Genomic DNA, 20,950 nt, shown 5'->3' with positions numbered 1-20,950 from the left:
CCCTATCTCGTGCATTGAACACACAGTTCATTTCGCGTATACCTGAAGCGTTTACCAATTGTTCTTGCTTTTTTCCTGATACCATTAATAAATATTATAAGCTTTGGCAATGTGGCAATTTAAAAAAAAACCCTTATGTCTACATAGTTTTCGCCAGACTTTTAGTCACCCGGTGTCTCAATACTTTAATGCACAGATAATTAGTCAAAAGAGGAGTTGTAAAGAATTAAATTCACTTCAACATGAGCTGTTTCACCATATAATATGAATTTGAACGAAAGTTAGAAAGTTCTAAGATTTGTACTGGAATGGGCAATTTCGATAGGAACCAGCACTTACTCTGCTCGGAGTAATCACTGTGTTCGTTCATCGTCGTAGTCCATTTTGTGCCGGAGGGGCCTGGTTCTGAATGTTCTGGGCAACAGATTTGCTCCCTTGATTGCGTTAACCTACAAAGACAAAGACATCATATTGATGAAACCGGACCGAGGGAAGGTGCCAGCTAGGCTGTGTTCTACTAATTTGTTAAAAACACTTAGCTAAGGCATTCTGCTCGTCCATGCCTTCACAGGCCAAATCAGCGGTATTCCGTAAGAGAAAAATTGCATTTTCCAAACTGTTAAAGAAGGATAATGCAATGTCATATAAGCCTTCAACTGCCTTTCAAGCAATCACAAGCAGATTGCAGAACAAGAATAAACCTTTCTTCCGGTGGTCCAATGCCCCTAAGAAAGAAATATATTTCAAATAATACCGCTACGGCATCTGTGGCGAAAGTCTAATATACCCTACGTCCCATTCCTCCCACTATCCGAGAGATAAGCCAAACATTATAGTATCGGTGCTACTTTCAGATACACATTGGCTAGGCGACATCAGCCTACAACCAGAAGAATGGGAATGGAAACGCAATAAAATGGACTGACTCATCCCTATTACAACCCAAGATCAAGCAGCTCTGGATAATAATTTTAATATATCCCTAATATTTTTCAAATTCATTGGCGACTGCAGCACCGCACGTTGCAGTTGCCAGGGTGGTATTTTCTGTCTGAAGCAACTGCAATGGTGCGTCTACCAAGGGCAAAACTATTGAAGAAGACGATATCATAAATGATAAAGAACAATTTTCCCTCTACTACCATCCTTCCTGGACCTCCACCAAATGGGATGCCCAGAAGAATTCAGAACCAGGTCCCTACTGCTCATAACGTTCATGACAACGAATGAACGCGAACTTGACAAAACGATAATAGATGGACACCACTTAAAACGTATAGATATTTCGAATGTCTGATACATGATAACCGCAGGGATAAAATAATACGGATAAGAAATGTATTTCACTGAGTGGTAGGTATAGTTAGAATGATGTAAGGTCAACTCTAGGAACTTAAAACTTTGTCAATTAAGTTGAAGAAATCAGAAAATGGTTTGAGAGGTGCCTCTTCAGGTTGAGAAGAGTCTCTTTAAAACTTTACTGAAAAAGTTTAGAAGAGTTTCAATAAAAGTATAACCGTGTTGTTGGCTATATTAAAGTTTCAAATACCGTTTCAGGACATCCATCCCCCCAATAAAACTTACATTAACAAATGACCAGAATTTCAAATTTACTAGAAATTTATGTTCATTTTCTTTTGTTTAAAGATGAAGTATACAAATCTCGCATAAAATTTAATACTCTACCCGGAAAGCAATTTTTTTTAATTATTATTATATGCTGCCTACTTTACTTGGGTAAAGATTTATTTTTATTACAAATATACCAACGTTTCCAAATACAGGAACATTAACCTCAACATAGTACTGAATAAATCATTTAATACCAAAGATACTCAATTAAGTTAAAAACTAATTCTAACGCTCAGCCAAATTCCCTGGAGGTACATGCATATTTATCGGACTCAACATTGCCTATACAGATATGATGGTAAATGGGAAATTGTAAGTCCTAACTAAATTCGTTCTCGAGATATCCTCTTCAGTTACAGGCTTTACTAAAGCTCAACCAAATTCCCTGGAGGTACATGCATATTTATCGGACTCAACATTGCCTATACAGATATGATGGTAAATGGGAAATTGTAAGTCCTAACTCAATTCGTTCTCGAGATATCCTCTTCAGTTACAGGCTTTACTAAAGCTCAACCAAATTCCCTGGAGGTACATGCATATTTATCGGACTCAACATTGCCTATACAGATATGATGGTAAATGGGAAATTGTAAGTCCTAACTCAATTCGTTCTCGAGATATCCTCTTCAGTTACAGGCTTTACTAAAGCTCAACCAAATTCCCTGGAGGTACATGCATATTTATCGGACTCAACATTGCCTATACAGATATGATGGTAAATGGGAAATTGTAAGTCCTAACTCAATTCGTTCTCGAGATATCCTCTTCAGTTACAGGCTTTACTAAAGCTCAACCAAATTCCCTGGAGGTACATGCATATTTATCGGACTCAACATTGCCTATACAGATATGATGGTAAATGGGAAATTTTAAGTCCTAACTCAATTCGTTCTCGAGATATCCTCTTCAGTTACAGGCTTTACTAAAGCTCAACCAAATTCCCTGGAGGTACATGCATATTTATCGGACTCAACATTGCCTATACAGATATGATGGTAAATGGGAAATTTTAAGTCCTAACTCAATTTGTTCTCGAGATATCCTCTTCAGTTACAGGCTTTACTAAAGCTCAACCAAATTCCCTGGAGGTACATACATATTTATCGGGCTCAACATTGCCTATACAGAAATGATGGTAAATGGGAAACTTTAAGTCCTAACTCAATTCGTTCTCGAGATATCCTCTTCAGTTACAGGCTTTACTAAAGCTCAACCAAATTTCAAATGGACATGCACAATCATCAAACTCCATCTTATTTTATGTAAAAAAATTCATGCAATAAGTTAAACGTCAAATTGTTTGACAGTTGCTAATAATCACAAAGGACATTCCCAGTCATCACACGCGACTAATGCGATTATATGACGAAATTAAGTTAGGTGCAAAGTCAATATAAAAGTAACTCTATGGGCCAATTCATTCAACAGATACCATGCGGACAGACAAACATGCAAAAATAATAGAAATTTGGTCAATCCAAGTGCACTAAAACAACCTATTAAATATAAAGCATAGCTTAGTAAACCACCTGGTTACTGTCTGAAAATTCTCCTGAAGCATTAAGATACAACGTTTTTCGGTTAATGAATTGTAACAAATTGACTTCTTCACTGAATAACAAAAATATTTAATTTAAATATAACTGGGTTATATATGGAAGCTTTTGAAGGGGGGGAATGGTGAGTGGTTTTGGGCGTTAGTAGACATATTCGGTTAAGTTACAAAATCTACATAAAAATATAAAATGTTCCACTAAGTTACCAGGGCAGTACTGGGAAACTGTTCAATCTTGAGGATTGATATTTCAAGTGCAGCAGAGTGGTGACTAAAATGCAGATACATAAAGGCTTCCTACATTACTTTGAAACAAATTTGGAACTATTTACAAATATTAAAAACAATTAACTAAGTCAAACTTGATTTAAATTTTTTTTATCTGATTTTAGAGAACCTCTGAATTATGAGTTTTGTTACAATAACCATATTTGTAATTTTAATGCTCAGTGAAAATAGGAATTGTCCTCAACTTCGAAAAAGATTGTAGATTTCTTGATATACATGATTATCTAGGAAAACTTTTTCTCTGGAATATACCTTAAAGTTGTATAATGCGGCTTTCAGTACGATAACTGTCCAAAGAAGGGAAAATAAATTAAAACACGCTACAAATATTATCTTATAAATATCTCGACTAAGTTCCTTGGTCAGCTCGATATGCCATTTCGTTTCAATATAGCAGCTGCTTTATCTTAGAGAATTCATAATTCTGTTATTTATGAACCCAGAGAAAAATTATAAAAATTAATGTGGAATGCTTTTAACATTTACTCGTATTACATGTTGTACTTTACATGATTGGTATCTCAAACGGTTTTAAAACATTGATTAGAAATCACCAAGAGTTGACGATAGGAATTCTAAAACAAGTTCATACATGGTACAAATCTGATATAAATATCTCGAATAAATTTTAAAGCCAGTTTGGTACGCCACTTCGTGCTGTAACTTAAATAAAAATCACAACCTCTAATGTGTCCAAGAATAATTCTACATAAATTATTCACTGTAGAGTGTAGTTTAGTTTATTATTTTAATTTTATGAAATAATAGTATCAGCCAATTATATGTGATCATGATATCATTATGACATATGAAAGATATTTTGAACAAGACTTATTAAACATGCACAATAACTAAATTTATGAATATTTGTTAAATATACATAAAGAATAGAATAAATTACACATCAAAGAAGACAATTTATTTGTGGCATTAAAAGGGGTTATATAAGTGAATCAAAATGAAATGTTGATATATTTTGTACCACAGGTTGAATTAATTGGCACTATAGTGTTGGTTGTTTCTAAACAACCTAAAGGATATTAATCACAAAGAAAATATACCTTGAACTATAGAGAACAGATATCAATCAATAAAATTTAGAAGGTAGCTGAATAATACGAAATCTGATAAATGTGTGCCGAGATACGCAGAAAAGTAAGCTTGCGTTGAGCGAAGTCGTTTAATCCAGCCTAGCTTGAGCCACCCACATTCACACAGCCATCACCGTCGCTCACTGTTTAATGAGCCGTCAAGCCAACCGACACCTCTCACCGATCACTCCCACTTTTCTCCAGGTGGCAAATCCTTTACCTCAATACGAGAATCTCACACTTCCTCCAGCCTAGCTTGAGCCACCCACATACACACAGCCATCACCGTCGCTCACAGTTTAATGAGCCGTCAAGCCAACCGACACCACTCACCGATCACTCCCACTTTTCTCCAGGTGGCAAATCCTTTACCTCAATACGAGAATCTCACACTTCCTCCAGCCTAGCTTGAGCCACCCACATTCACACAGCCATCACCTTCGCTCACAGTTTAATGAGCCGTCAAGCCAACCAACCGATCACTCCCACTTTTCTACAGGTGGCAAATCCTTTACCTCAATACGAGAATCTCACACTTCCTCCAGCCTAGCTTGAGCCACCCACATTCACACAGCCATCACCTTCGCTCACAGTTTAATGAGCCGTCAAGCCAACCGATCACTCCCACTTTTCTCCAGGTGGCAAATCCTTTACCTCAATACGAGAATCTCACACTTCCTCCAGCCTAGCTTGAGCCACCCACATTCACACAGCCATCACCGTCGCTCACAGTTTAATGAGCCGTCAAGCCAACCGACACCACTCACCGATCACTCCCACTTTTCTCCAGGTGGCAAATCCTTTACCTCAATACGAGAATCTCACACTTTACTGGTACTTTACATACATATAACTCGCTTTCTACTTTCACAATATACAAATTTGGTTTTCAAATCAATGTAATTTGAGTTTACTACAAGAATTACAGTTATAATGATGTTATTTTATTCTAATATTAATGTTCTAGAGTTGTTATAACCAATTATTTATTCAAAGTGTGAAGTGAATTAAAATTAAATTAGAAGCTGTGAGATTGCTGTTGGAAAAAGACTCTGGCTTTAAAATTAACAACCTACTTAACGAAAACCTCATTACGAATGTCCGACACCCAAGACAAAGGAATCCAGTTTATCCCACTCTTAACAAAGGGTGTTTAGAAAGAACACGGGAATACACTAGTAGCTATGCTCATTAGTGGTCTTACGGTAAACAGCATGCCAAAGACAAAGAGAATGTCAAGGAGGCATTTGTTCAATTGTCTCTACATCTCCCAAACGGAATACATTCCTGTTCTCATCCCTCCTTAAGTATGTCTGTGATAATGCCAGCTAAGAATTCCTGCTTTTAGGTTTTGCTGCTATATGTTTGTAGATTCAAGCTTATTATATCTCTGAAAGACATACTTTCGGGTAAATTTCCTAACACTACCTAACAAAATAAACACAAAAATTTACATTCCCAAATCTCTTAATCGAATTAATACAGTTGATTAGGGATTTCACATTCAAAGATGTATAGATCTTCACAGAATTTAGTAGAACATTTAGATCAAACAATAATGGTGCTGTGATGTACGATGTCCTAGAAAAGAGAAAACAAGAGCAGAGAACATAAGATGGAAATGTTGTCAAGGGAGTTAAGCGATCAAAGTGATAGAGACAAGTTAAGACCCAGTACATGTAAGTTGAACACCACACCACTCACAAGTGGTCCATGTTTCACGGAGAGCTTAGCTTCCTACATACAGGTACAGTTTAGTACATACTAATGGTTCACTCAGTTACCATATCATATGCTCAACTGCTTGTGTCTTAATATACATTAATATTATTAATATATACCGTGCCAAAACCTTTAAGTAATCTATCTTTTAAAGTTTAAATTAACCTACTTACACCTGAAATTTTTCATTTCCATTGCTTGTACAAATAAGGTTTTAAATTATGATAGTAAATGGATTTCTGAAAGTAATTCAAACTGAAAATAGAAAACCATCAATTTTATAAACTTCAATTCTTTTCGCTATTTTTATAACAATATATACAATAAAAACAAAATTCAGAAGAATATTTCTCAAGCATACTACTCCCAATAAACATAATATAGGAAAGTGTTGTATCATGTTTACATATTACCCAGGTACAATTTAAAACCACTTTTATTATGGATTTCTTAAAATAGTGTTTTAATTTCCAGAAAATATTTTTAGGCGGTCATAATCCAAAATTGCACAATATCTCATATCTATGAAATTGTAAGCTATATTCCAAAATAGTCCATCAATCTAAGAGTCCGGGATTGGGTATTCTGGGTGGGGGAGATAACAAGCTTAGGAGGGGTAGGCATTGACAGATGGGTTAATCTTAATACCACTATTTACATGAGAAAAGTTTATATAATTATACTTCAAATTAATTATTAATTAATTGAATTAAAGTTCAACGAATTATAGAGGTTAGATAGGGCTACCAACTTAATATGAGGATAATTAAAGTTTTTTCAGTACTTTTTCCTCTCTTTGGTCGTTTATGGAAGTTTCTACCTCTATGGAGAAGTTTAATTGTAGTTCGTTCCTCTGTGCTCTCAAGGCATCGTATCGCATTTGAATATCTCGTTATTAAATAATTCCCCCCCCCCCCACTTCGTGATAGTTCAGATTTTGCTACTTTTACATTTTACATTATGATGTTTATTGTGTGTTGTCTTCACCATTATCCATTATTTATCGAGTTGTTAATAGATGTAGTGGTTGCTCTAACAAGGTTTTTGATACTGCGATTCTTTATTTATGCATGTCACGGCGTTCAAGTATGACCTAGATTGTTGTTATGTGTTAGGTTAGTTATACACCAGAAGAAGAAATTAAGTACAGTAGTTATTTTTACTTAAATAAGGTGTTCATTTTACCAATTACATGTAAAATATAATATATTGTCACAAAAAGTGTATTTAACATTGTTTTCAATATAATAAACAATATCTTATAACAATAATAGAATTATTACAACTATTTTTAGCATTTTTATTTCATTCCATTATTTAAAAAATAAAGAAAAAAGATAACAATTACTGAAATTCATCTAACCATACATTTCTTTTTTTCCAAAAATCGAGTTAGAAACTGTTAACTGTTTATAGTTAATAAGTTATATACACAAAGATTCTGTAACAATTTAAATTACAAATCGTTGATAAGAAATAAGACCAGAGTAAAATATAATTATTTAGAAGAGAATCTACTGTTGAAGGAGCTACTTTAATCCAAGAGGCCTAGGCTTTGTGGGCAGGCGAGTCCTGACCCTCCAGCATCTGTCACTAGCAGTGTAATGAGGCAAACGACCACAGCCAAACCTCCTATGCGGGCCCAGCGTTTACCCGACAAACGACAAACTGACTTCAACGTTTACTGATCTCAACAACCCATACTCCTCCTAAAATATTTAATGCTTCTCTTTTGTTCATTACTATAATGCACCAAAAATGTGTTACAAACGAAATATTTTTTAAGGAAAGTATCTTTCAACATTATAGACCAATCAGGAGCAATTTAACAGGTATTCCAAAGTTATATATCTTTATAATATATTGATAAATAAAATCATTGACTACTATCACAATTTTCATTTTTCTGTATTCCATGAATTATTTTAAATTATTACGAAAGAAGAATGAACAAAAATCCATTCTGAGCAATATGGAGTAAATCCATGTTTTGCTTTATAAAGCAAACAGGTAAAATAAAAGAAATTAACTACAGGACATTGTTTTAAATATTTGAAAAAAAAAACATATGTATATCACACTATAAAACGATCTAGTGTGTCATTCATTATACATCAGGAATACTGCTCTTTGTATTCTGAATGGGAAATTCTTATTTAATGGGAACAGAATTAATGTGAATGCCTGTATTCTGCAGCTCTCCATTGATGAGGTTGTATATTTTTGTCAAGCCAATATGACAAACTTATTCTACAGAATAATTAAGAGGAATTTCATTAAATCTAGATAATACCCTAACACTGTTAAAAACATAGCTTCATTTTTTCAAAAGGAAATTTTGATTTATTTTCCTTTTTTCCAATTGGGGATTGAAAACCCAGTAATATGGCGTACTAGTAAGTTATCCAGAATACTAAAAAGTTTCATAAATTTATCAAATATATTCAAGGTGTAAACTAACGATGTGTACAAATTGGTTCATTACAAAACATTTATATAACTTGGGCTTTGACATACTTAACCCTCAAGAACTGCCAATGTATATCAAGGTTTTTAAGATAGGACCTAAAAGCATGTCTGAAAATGTTCTATGTAAAACTTGTATATGACAGATAATTTGCAATAACTAATGGTTTGCATATTTTTTTGTAAAAATTGGTGCTAATAACATTTCATGAATATATCTACAAACAGTTTACTACAAACATAGTCATTAGCGAGTATTTCCACATTCATCCAAAAAGGGTTAAGTATTACTCAGAACATTGTATGTGCATTGACACTTCACATTGCGTGCTGAGTATCCTGTCTTCATCATCTCATGGTAATAAAAAGAAACAGTCATGCTCTTTATTAATGCTACTTACATATTTATTCCCCTTTGTTGTGCCCATGCACATACACACTTGTACTTAGATAGCTGCTCAATTATAACGTTATTTTAGTGTGTGTATGACTTCACAATGGGAATGTTTTGAAACATTATTAAACCCCTCAACATCTGTTAAATGTGGCACATGCTAACACATGTTAACATTGAAGACTTCAACCAAACTGCCAATAGTGTAAGAATGTTGATTGGTCATTTAAGGACTACTAAACTCGAAAATTTGGCAACCACATAACGATCATTGGCTGCTTCAAGAACTGGTCACTGCATTCTCCATCTCCAATGGACTTCTTCATTGATGGAACTTATAATAGGCTTGTAAAGTGAGCTATATGCTTCAGTTAAAACCAATACTTCCACTAGGCTGATTGATAATACAGGGGAACATGAATAAGAATAAGAGTTTTATTCTACCAGAAAATATTCCACACAAATAGATTGGCACGTCTACAATGTTACAACATTTGTACAACAATGAACATTCCAAGTATTACTTCGTCTACACTGTTGAGATGTACTCTTCCACCAATTTGAATGATCTTTTACAAAGAAAATAATTTAGTTTAGCTTTAAATTTCATATCACTTATATCTAATGGTACCTTATGGTACAGTCTAAAAGCAATCATTGGGCTTCTGTCGGTCTTAGCTAGTCTAGTTTGAGGTAGGTTGATATTGTTACAATTCTTGTTTCATAATTGTGAACATTTTATGTAATTTGTGAACATGGTCATCCTCGACAAAACTTTGATTCTCTCTTTATCACTAAATATACTCCAAGCTATCGTCCCTAAATATATTCCAAGCTATCGAAGTGAGCTTCAGTAAGTGCTTCTGTTGAAACAATTACTTCCGTTAGACTGATTGATAATCCCCAGGAACATATGCTCAACAGGACCTTTTATGTTTCTCTTGTTAATCACTAAATATTCTCCAAGCTATCAAAGTAGCCTAAACTATGCCTCAGTTGAAACAATTATTTCCGTTAGGCTGATTGGTAATACCCGGGAACATGGTCATGTTCAACAGAACCTTGTTTCTCTGGTTTATTACTAAATATACTCTAAGCCATGAAGTGAGCTATATGCTTCATTTTTTTGTTTGAAGTTTCTTTATGACGATGGAAGGATTGTGAAGGAAACAGGATTTTTCTAAACGTTCAGTGATACAGTGATTTTTTTTGTATCACTGAAAGATGGCAAATGTCCATAAAAATCCTGTTTCCTTCACATATATTCTTCAGTTGAAACAATTAGTTCCATTAAATGAATTGAATCCCGGGGAAAACGGTCACGCCCAACCATGTTTTTTCGATACATGCTAAAGATAACACTGTACACAATGTAATTTTTATTAGGTTTGCAATAAAAATACAATTTTTATGAAACTGGAAAAATTTGAAAGTCCAATTTTCACACCTACTCTGGACAAAAGTTTCGCATTACTAGATTAATAAAAATTACGATTTTTCAAAGCCTTGTTATCAAAGCTAATACACAAACCAAAGAGCATCCGCTAAAGGGTCATTGCCTTTCAAATCAACCTATAAAAAAATAATTTAGGACCTTGACCTCTCAGATTTTGGTGGTTTTTTGTATGGAAGTTGTACCTACTAAAACTTGTCAACATGCAACATTTTGCATTTTTCTGACTTCAGGTTTTTGACTTATAGACTTTTACAAACCCACAAAAAGGCAATTTGTTGGTCATGTGTCAGTGTCCTAAAATAGATGTTCACTATAGCTCGAGTTATGCTGAGGAATGTCAGTAAGAATTTTTGGTCAACAGGGGCGTTTGCAAAGAAAAGTACTTAGAATACTTTAAGGGTGATTTCTAGAAAATGAAAATGACAAAAATGCCAGTTCAAAGTAGTCCAAGAGTTCCAGACAGAAAAGATGATAGTTTTTATCGTAAACTGTCTACACATGAGAACGAGTAACAGTTCTCAGCTTCAGGGCTTCATCTGGCAGATATATAACATGCACATTTCAGGTCTTATATAGATGTCTTCGAGAAGTGATTTGAACAGCAGGAAACCTGCAATAAGTCCTCTTTACATCACTCGTTATTGGGTACCCAGACTAGGATTTGCTCAAGACCAAGTCAACTGGAACTTGGAACGATTGAAAGAAGGTTCTGTTCCCAGACGAGACCAGGGTTAGTGTAGCTTCTCGAGATAAGAAGTGTCTGGAAAAGGTGGAGTGAAAGATCTCCCCAAGCGTGATTCAATATCATATTACAGTTTGTGTAATCTCTACTCTCTTCCAAATTTCGGAAGTGTGTACACATAATATACACCTGATGGTACTCATTTATTATATCTTTAAGTAAATAAAATATAAATAGATAATCCAAGGTATGTGTTTGTAATTTATAGTAATAATTCCATTCCTATATTTGTGATTGAATCACAAAAATCTTATTTAACTTCGTTAGATATTGCTTAAATAACCATAATCAATCTAAAATACCGCATATATATATATATATATATATATATATATATATATATATAAAACATATACATATAACGCAATTTTATGTACCAATGATAGTTTAACTGTCTCAAAAAATTTTAAACTAACATGGTGGCCATTCAAAACGTCTTTTCAAATTCCCGGTTTTTTCTAGCATTTCGTCGCTAGCGATATGCGAGACATTCGGTGACGATTTATCGCTATCACCTATTTTAAGCTCCTTAGTTTTTATCTCTGTATCTCTCGATGTGTCGACATAACATTGTGTACGCCTAATAACTTTCCTTTCTGTGATTTTTAGAAAATGCATGCATCTAATTTGGAAATACAAAGATAACAAATAAATACCAACACAGCGCTAACGTAGGGCAGACTGCAGCCCAGTATCAGAGGTCAGAGGGTCAGAGGTCAAGCGGTGGACGAACTTTCGGTACGTGGCAATAATATTGACGGAACACAAGGTCGGTTCAGTACAATCAACAAATAAACCAAATACTTTTATCTGAACTCTACTTAATTATCTTTAATTTATCTATCTTTTGTGGGGGAGGGGAAAGCCTAAGAATACCACGTTACTTCAAAGGAATTTGCAGAGATTCAGGGAAATGGAGATATATATATATATATATATATATATATATATATAGATATATATATATATATATATATATATATATATATATATATAAAATGCCAAGTTATTTTTCCTTTTTAAGTAATATAAATGGTAGCGTATAAAATGGGCTTCCAGAATATATTACATTTACGTAAAAATGTATGGATATATATTTATAGAGAATATATTTATTTACAACTACGCAAAGTACGACGTAAGGATAAAATACAAATTAGCGATCGTCTGTTTACTATCGAGGAGCTAGAGTCCGCGCACATAACCAGCAGACATGGTAGCGTTGAAAAATATAGACACATAAAAAACGAACTTCAATTATAATATTATTTATAAATTACGTTATTTTGTTACTATATAATTCTAAATAGTTTTATACACAAAGAACTACAAAAACATGTTTCACCAATCGGTAATTTAAGTACTGCCGATCGTTTTTGTCCGACAGTGCAGACTCAAGTCAGTTAGATTACAGTCAAGGACTACGAAACAACAAGACATAAAGATCCTCATGCACGTTGGACTATTTGGTTTGAACAGTTCGAATCGTCCGAACGATCGTCACGTGTGCGTAGAAGTCGTTCCGGTAAAAAGTTAACCGGAGAACTGACGGGATTTCCAACCGTCGTCCAACCAATGCCGCTCTGACGACGAAAAGTGATGAGTGTAGTTGATTCAATCGGCTGCCGTTTGTAGACTGGCAACATTAAGTTTTGTTTACACTGGCAAGTAAAGTTGCGAGTGAATTTGCACAACCACTGTAGCATAATGTGAACAATAAAGTAATTTTACTCACGAGAACTGTCGCGATTACTTGCTAGTTATATCGCTGGTTGTTCCGAGAGTCAAGACGAAGTCTGTTTACACACGACAGTGATCTTTATAACTGAAATTTGAATAGCCAACACTGTTCTCCAGTTCTTGTAACCAACTGTCCGGCACTGGTTGCGGCAGCAATCGCGAGATCTCTTGCGCCCGTTTACACTAGCGATGTTTAGTTGGACACAAAGCTTGCGCCATTTTTTGCCGGTGTAAACGAAGTTCAATCGAGATTTGGATGTGACCGTCATTTCAAAACATAACACCACTTCCTTTGTTTTAACCTATGTAATTTAAGATACACAATTTCTAATCTTCACATGTTGTATGGTAATTTATTTCATTGTTATGCTTGTTACCCCTCATATTGATTGTTGTGTTCCTGAATAGTTTACTGCTTTGTTGTTATGTATTATGCCGTTTGTTGTTACTATTTACTTGTATTATTAATTGTTATATTTAATCATTTATGTTGTTGTTTTTGTTAGATTGTTATCACTGTCAACTTTATTGTTATTTAACTCATTGTTTCTTTCTTTCAGTTGATATTTAAATATTTATATAATTATGTATACTACCCGCTTGTACTTTAGCATGTTTGCCGTTGGAATGTAATAAAAAAAATTTGATGACAATCGTGAACGTATGTGAGGAGCAATCGTTCATAGACCAACCGAGGCCACGGCCGCGATACGAGCGGTTAGCGGTGGGCGGTGAGCGCTAGATTGGGCGGGAACTTACAGTTTAATGTTTGTGTTGTACGTATGGGGAACACTCGACACTAGCAATGGCATACGTGAGAAGCAGGGAAGTACCACACGATGGCGCTTATCCGCCGCCAATTCTAAACATTAAATGTTTCTCCTGTCACTCAATCCTCAGCTCAGTGTCTGTCATTGCTGTGCAACAGGACGAAAACGCCCTTTTCTCGATGCTACTTGTTGTAACTAACCCACTACTTTCTTCTCCAAAAGGTATCTTATTAAGCTTTGTATAAATCCAACTGTCATTCTGGTGTACTCATAAACCCGGACTGCACCTCTTATCAAACCGTCAAACATTATATTATTCAAGGAACCGAAATCTGCAGCATGTTTATAACACTGCACATTTTAGGCCTGTGATATATATCAACTACACACGTCTTTAAAAAACATTATTTTCTCTAAAGAATAAGAGTTTGACAACTTCGTCCGGAAGCCCCACTTCGGCGACTGAATAATACTTAAGTACAAAAACCCGGTGGCATCGCGGTTACTACCGCTCTGCCGTATTACCTACCGCTTAAAGTTTAACGCGTACCACTCGTTTAGTGACGAAGTCAGAAAGCGTCGGTCGGCCGATTTTAATTGTCCAATGCGCATAGTAACGTTTTTTGGGGAGAGGGCTTGCCACGGCACAGGAGTAGAACTAACCAAGATAACCACACTACACTAGTGGAGGTAACCTTAGATCAACCGGCGTCAGATGTAGGTCACGCACGTATGCCGATCTTCATTCACAATTTCACAAACCACGTACGCGTAAAATACGATGTTTCGTGAATTATCAGTTCTTGATTCAAGAAGCTCTCAAATTATGTTTTGATTTTATAAGCTCTTGGAGACGGAAAAATTATTTTTGAAATTTTCGTGACTCTCCAAAAAATCCCCAGGCTTATTCCCAGTTTTTTCCTGGTCCGTTAAATTCTCGGCTTATTCCCTTTTTCCCGGTCGGGTGGCCACCCTGACTACCAAAATTGATGTAATTGTATTTTTATTCCATTATAAGTAGAACAGGGCTTGGTACCATAGTGAGGAATCCCACAACGAAAAGTGTATAATAGCTCTAGTTGTGGGAATATTAGCCATTTAATTCCTCATTGTGGGATTTCTTACAATGTCACACAACAGTATAATTGTGGAACAGCCGTTAAATATTGAATTGAGTCCCATAACGTTAAATATGAAATGAGTCCCATAACGTTAAATATGAATTGAGTCCCATAATGATAAATATTGAATTGAGCCCCATAACGTTGAATATTAATTGTACCACAGCAAAGACTTTTTTAACAAGGAATCCCACAACGAGGAATGTTTTAAAACAAAGAAGATAGGTTCTTGGATTAACCGCTAAACATTGCGGATGGGTGGTCTGCCTTATCCTGTATGTGAGCTGTACAGTTCAGTTGAAACAAACTATTCCACTAGGCTGATTGACAATTACTGGAGATGTGGTTATACTTAACATAGATTTACAGATTTCTTAAATTTTGATTGTTCTGTTGCATTTTATATGTAAGTTACAATATCTAATAAAAAAAATGATTCAAAAACCTCATTTAGGAATGAAAGAGGAAAGCATTTTGATGCGACCTGACTTGCAAAGGATTAAACAATAATCCCGGACTAAAGAGTAAGTCATGGCTTTCTGATCCAGCCAACAGACAGGCGCAAGTGATGATGAGACACAAGATCACACACAGATAACAATGGCTCCCTTCACCCTCGAATCCACAACTCTCAAACACAAAACATAACGCTCAGATACAATTGTGGTTGTCTTATTTTTGTTAAGCTATTTTCACTTCTTTCTTCATAAATTCTCTGAATAGTATATGTGGAGCCCATTTTTAAACTTAATTCTTCACTTCTTTTATTTCCTTCTTTTTAAACCTTATGTGGTTTAGAACCTCTAAAAACGCCAAGGGTAAACTAGTATAAACAATATTAGCTAAAGGAATTACCAAATGAAAGTCTAAAATTTTGCTGCTGCCTGGAATTGAACCAGGCAAGAAAAATCTAACTGAACAACAAGCTTTTTACAGTATTTTCAGAAAGGTACCATCATGATTGGTACAAAACAATATATACCATACTGTTGTTTCCAAAATGAAATGTGGGATATTATACTGAAAGAGTGACACAGTATATGGAGGACACATCTGATAAGAGTTAGTGGGTTGTTTGTGAACGCTAATAAATAAATAAATTACTGAACCAGCCAGCAATCATGCCACTTGAAATTGGAGATGTTGTAAGAGGAAGCCTTGACCAATAGAAATCATTGCAATATATTACATAGTCCAGATGGAATATCTGTGTGAGGTGGAAGAGGCGGGACACCGGCCACAATAAAGTAGAGTTCCCTTGTGTTCCGTAATTGCCAGCCACTACTTCCCCTGAATGGGTGATTTGCAGCCCTTATCTGTTTGGACTTTCCCTTCCCTTCCACCTACATAAAAGGGATACTGGAGGGGAACAATCCCACTCAAAATTATTTAGAGTGTGTACTTACTTTACTGAGGTGAAAGTGTACTGTTTTCTGATCTTTTACCTGTAACAAAAATAATATTTTTCTTACACTTACAAATATATTATTAAAATACATGCATTGAAACTGAGTTTTGAGAGTATAGACCCACATTATCGTTCGATTTCCCATGAATAATCACTGTCCAATTAACAAAATAAACTGTAAAAAGAATTCGACTACACATTAACTGGTGTTCCAACACCAGAAAGACAAGCAATCAAATTGGTTCTGCATATGTACACAAGAGAAGTTATTTATATTATTCAGTATTTGGAAATAAAACTGTAAGCTACGACAAATGGTGTGAATACAATAATAACATGTACCGTTATTTGGTTGTATTTTATACAATACATATTTTTACAATCATGTTTCTTGTTGTTGGTTAATATAAGTTTTATCCGATGTTCTTGGAACTAAATTCTTGGCGGATTAATAACCTAATTTTAAATGGCACGTGTATTAATTTTTTCACTGGAGAACTTTGTAGCTGCCGTTCTTCCTGCTGAGCAACATCTCACGCCATGCCCATAAGTAAAATTATATTTTCGTATTATAAATTAGCCCTTTCATGCGAGCCATCTAATTTTAAATGTAATATAAAGTAAAGTTGTAAATAATAAAGTATGTTTGTGTGTTGAAGTTTTATTTGGCAGATTAATATGGATAATACTGTGGTGATGTCCTTCTGACAAGACCACAGAATTTCTTGTCATGAATCTTAAGTTGTCTCGATAAATGACTAATACCGTCATGATTTTGTTTTAGGCGAGTTTAACTTCGAGTCTCTTATTTTAACTTCGAGTCTCTGATTTCAACTCGAGTCTCTGATTAAATATCGAGTGCTTCCAGCATTCATGTTTTAGACTTCTGTTTCCGACTACAACTGCAATGTCGAACCAAGATGCTGACGCCAGCTCTTGTGAGTCGACATCAACGTGAAGGGAAGTTAATTTTAAAGTTTTAGATAATTATCAAGTTCGCATGCAAAATTCCCATAGAACAATGGAACCATTAGGCCCACATCTTTGATATCATGTAGTACTTTATCACTCTATTTAGCAGCAACGTGGCGATACATTATTTTATTTTTAACATCAGAAGTGGTGCTTTTATGTTTATTTGTCACAATTAAACACATAAGTAAACTTTGCAAATCGAATATTCATTACTACCACCTCAGCGGTATCCAACCCCGTGCGTTTTGTCCATTCTGTACAAACTATTTTAACAGTAAAATATATAACCATTTTATAACCTCAACAAATAAATAGGAGTTTCCTCTTAAGAATGTTAATATCTTTAACTTGTCTGAATTACTCACATTCATCATTATTCTAACTTTAAGTGGCAGACATTAAACATATTTTATTTAGATATGTTTGCTGTTTTGTAAATAATGCATGTTCTTTGATATGTATATTAATAGATAAGCTATGAGAATTTCAGGTATGATAAATTTATGAATATTGTTAATCTTTATGAAGTTATTTAGATTTCTTTATACCAATCAATAGTTTCAAAATAAATATAAAAGTAGTTAGCTTATATTTGCATATCATATTACATAGCATTGTATCAGGTTTAATCCCATTAAAATTAATTAACACCTTGAACGTAAGTGTTAAACATGAAAGCATGAAAAATAATGTTTACTGAAATAAATTACAGGATTTTGTTGGAGAAGCAACCATATTTCTTAAATAACTGTGTAGGCTTGGAGGATACCATAACTTTTGAGGTTACAAACTAAGCACCTGACTGACTTGACAATTAAAAAAAAAAAAATGCTTTTTATCATAAGAGTCCATAGAAGACTTAAGAAAAGGATTAGTTTGCTGATGTTTAGTTCCATTCAGTGAATTAAAGCTGTGGTAACAAGAGTTTTTGACCTAGTAAGGTTGTCTAAAAAAAGGATGGATATGATAAATCTTTTTCAAAAGGTAAGAAGTCTTGCTTAACACCTTTCACGACAAAAATTATTTTCAAAATGTGTTAGCTAAACTTTTCAGTACCAGTATATTTAAAAAAAACCTAAAATAACAATATGTTATATTTACAATGTACAATGTAGATTATAGTAATTTTCTTATACTAAAATTGGTGTTTAAATAATTTTATTTATTTAGTACTTGTGGCATAGTGCTGTAGAGGTAAACCATACAAGTGTAGGAGATTAAAAAGTATTCAAGACTTGATCTCTGCTGTGTCTTTCACAATTGTATCTATTTAGCAAGTACTTGTGGCATAGTGCTGTAAACCATATAGGTGTGGGAGAATTAAAGGTATTTGAGCCTTGATCTCTGCTGTATCCTACACATATAATATTTAGTCAGTGAATTGGACCGATATATAAACTTGATTCTCTTTTGTTTTATTGGTAACGTGCAATGAATTAATTGGCTATTAGACAATAACATGATTATTCTGGATATTCACACTCATTTTATACACAAATCGTCCAGTACAATGGAGTTGCACAGTTCATTTTCAAAAAATACTTTAAAATTTAAATAGCTTGGGAATACTAAAAGCCATTAAACTTCATCTACAAAACGTTTTATTACAACTAACACAACCATGGAGTTGTCAATAACAATTCTCTGGAAGAAGTGAAGAGTGAAAATGAAACATAATAACCCTTTCTGGGTTGGTGGAGCAATGGTCATACACTTATAATACGTGTAGTTCATTAACAGTATATTACAACAATAATACCCTCCATACAATACACCTGCCCCTTGCTTCTACCCACTCTCAAATATACGTTCTTGAAAAACGTTTAAAAACAGACAAACTGATTTAAATGAAAATTTGCACTGTAGGAGAATTAAATTGACTTTCAAAGCTTAACATTTGTTTTTTACTGTAGTTTGTAGTTACTGCAATATTCTTTACTGCGTTTTATCAGTTACACAGGTGGTGGGCATCACACCTAATGAGCCGACAGCTATTGTATGGTATAGTGCACCACTAGCCGCCAGCCACTAGCATTCAATGACCAATTAACACTACCCTGGCCTGGTCAGACTGAACAATGGCCGTGGCAAACACACCACCTGAGGTCTATTTAACATGTAATAATATTTATCCTTTAACAGCAATAGTAATAGAGAGATCGAAGAATTCAGATTACAAAACTTACCCGATGTAATATTAAAACGAGACGACATACAACATATTTCTGCATCTACTGACTTGCATTCTAATTATTTAGGCACTTAAATTAGTAACATTGTGTACAATTAATGCAACTGACTACTGTATTTTGTTCACTGTTCTAGCCATAAACCTGTTTTTTCCATAAACCTAAACTGTTAAGTAGACAGTAATTCTAGGTTGATGTCTTTTGATAAACATGATTTTCAACAAGCTTGGGAATACAATAATATCAATAGTGCTAACAGAGGGTGGAGATAAAAGCTGGTTGAGACCCTTAATTGACAATGAAAGTTGATAATAAATGAGCTAATGAGTTAACTGTGTTGGCTGTAAATCGTATTTGATTATAAGACGGTATTAACATATGATTAAGTTGAGATTGATAGTACGAAATAAATAAAAAGTCCCACTAGAACACAGTTCACGTCTAGATCATACAACTAGGATCCAATAATCTGCAAGATAACAAACAAATCTTTAAAGTGATTAATCCACAGTCTTAGATTGACACTGATCCTTGACACATTGATTAATCTTAAACACTGATAAACAGGAGCATGTCGATTACTTTCAGCATTATATTAAACCAGCCATTGACTGTACAATGTTGGATTCTGTCACTCACTCATAGGAAAAAAGTGCTGCAGTATCCTAGACAAATAAGTAACTCAATTAATATTTCTCTATTTGCAGCACATATCATAGTAAACATTGTTCAGAATTGTTTTTTATCCGATTATCAGTGTCACAATAGCTGCTAAAGTGTATCTATAAACGTATTAAAATTACTAGTACACCAAATTTTGGTGGAGATGGATTGATACTAGAGATTGATTGTATTTTTATTCTGTAAATAAAAATACTTTTAGAACAGATCAACCTATAAATTAATTTACATATTACTTAGTTCGTTTGAAAGCAAATAGTAAATAATCAATCGATGATATTTAAACCATACTTAAGGCTCATGAACTGTGTACATTATTTAAGAATTTCATTTAAATTTCGGTTATTTAAAGAGCTGAAAGTCAAATACTGTCAATTAAAACAGAGCAAAAATGATATAGGTACATGGTGCCGGACAGTAAGCCATTATACATGGCCCCTGTGAGCTGACAGGACAAACATCTGAAACTCCTTTCAAGCTGAGTGAGAGATAAGTTTTGACCACATTAGTGGCCTCACGAACATAAAGGGTTAAGCCATATTAGAAAGAATATAGTTCATAATGTAGCAACAGATCCTATTGCTTAAAACAACACCTAATGAAAGTTTTTTTCTCTCAATTATTTAAAGGTAGATCCAAGTCAACCTCACATGAAATAAATCTAATAATAACAATTTGAATTTAAGTAAATTATTTACTATAAGTACCACACTCAAA

At 34.3% G+C, this 20,950-nt stretch overlaps 1 protein-coding gene and 1 long non-coding RNA gene across 3 annotated transcripts in view; both read right to left on the bottom strand.

Annotated features, from left to right (window-relative positions):
* LOC124369054 (KH domain-containing, RNA-binding, signal transduction-associated protein 2-like) overlaps positions 1 to 20,950 on the bottom strand; it is a 245,546-nt gene that overhangs the window by 169,914 nt on the left and 54,682 nt on the right. The gene's annotated exons all lie outside the window — the stretch shown is intronic.
* The window catches only part of LOC124369068, a 58,461-nt gene that overhangs the window by 24,344 nt on the left and 13,167 nt on the right, over positions 1 to 20,950 (bottom strand). Inside the window, exon 2 of the long non-coding RNA XR_006923036.1 lies at positions 16,387 to 16,425. This is a non-coding gene — a long non-coding RNA (uncharacterized LOC124369068). The remainder of the gene's footprint in view (positions 1 to 16,386; positions 16,426 to 20,950) is intronic.

Source organism: Homalodisca vitripennis, chromosome 1 (genome assembly GCF_021130785.1).
Source record: "Homalodisca vitripennis isolate AUS2020 chromosome 1, UT_GWSS_2.1, whole genome shotgun sequence".
In the NCBI taxonomy this organism is placed as follows: domain Eukaryota; kingdom Metazoa; phylum Arthropoda; class Insecta; order Hemiptera; family Cicadellidae; genus Homalodisca; species Homalodisca vitripennis.
This window is presented reverse-complemented; position numbering and strand designations above follow the sequence as displayed.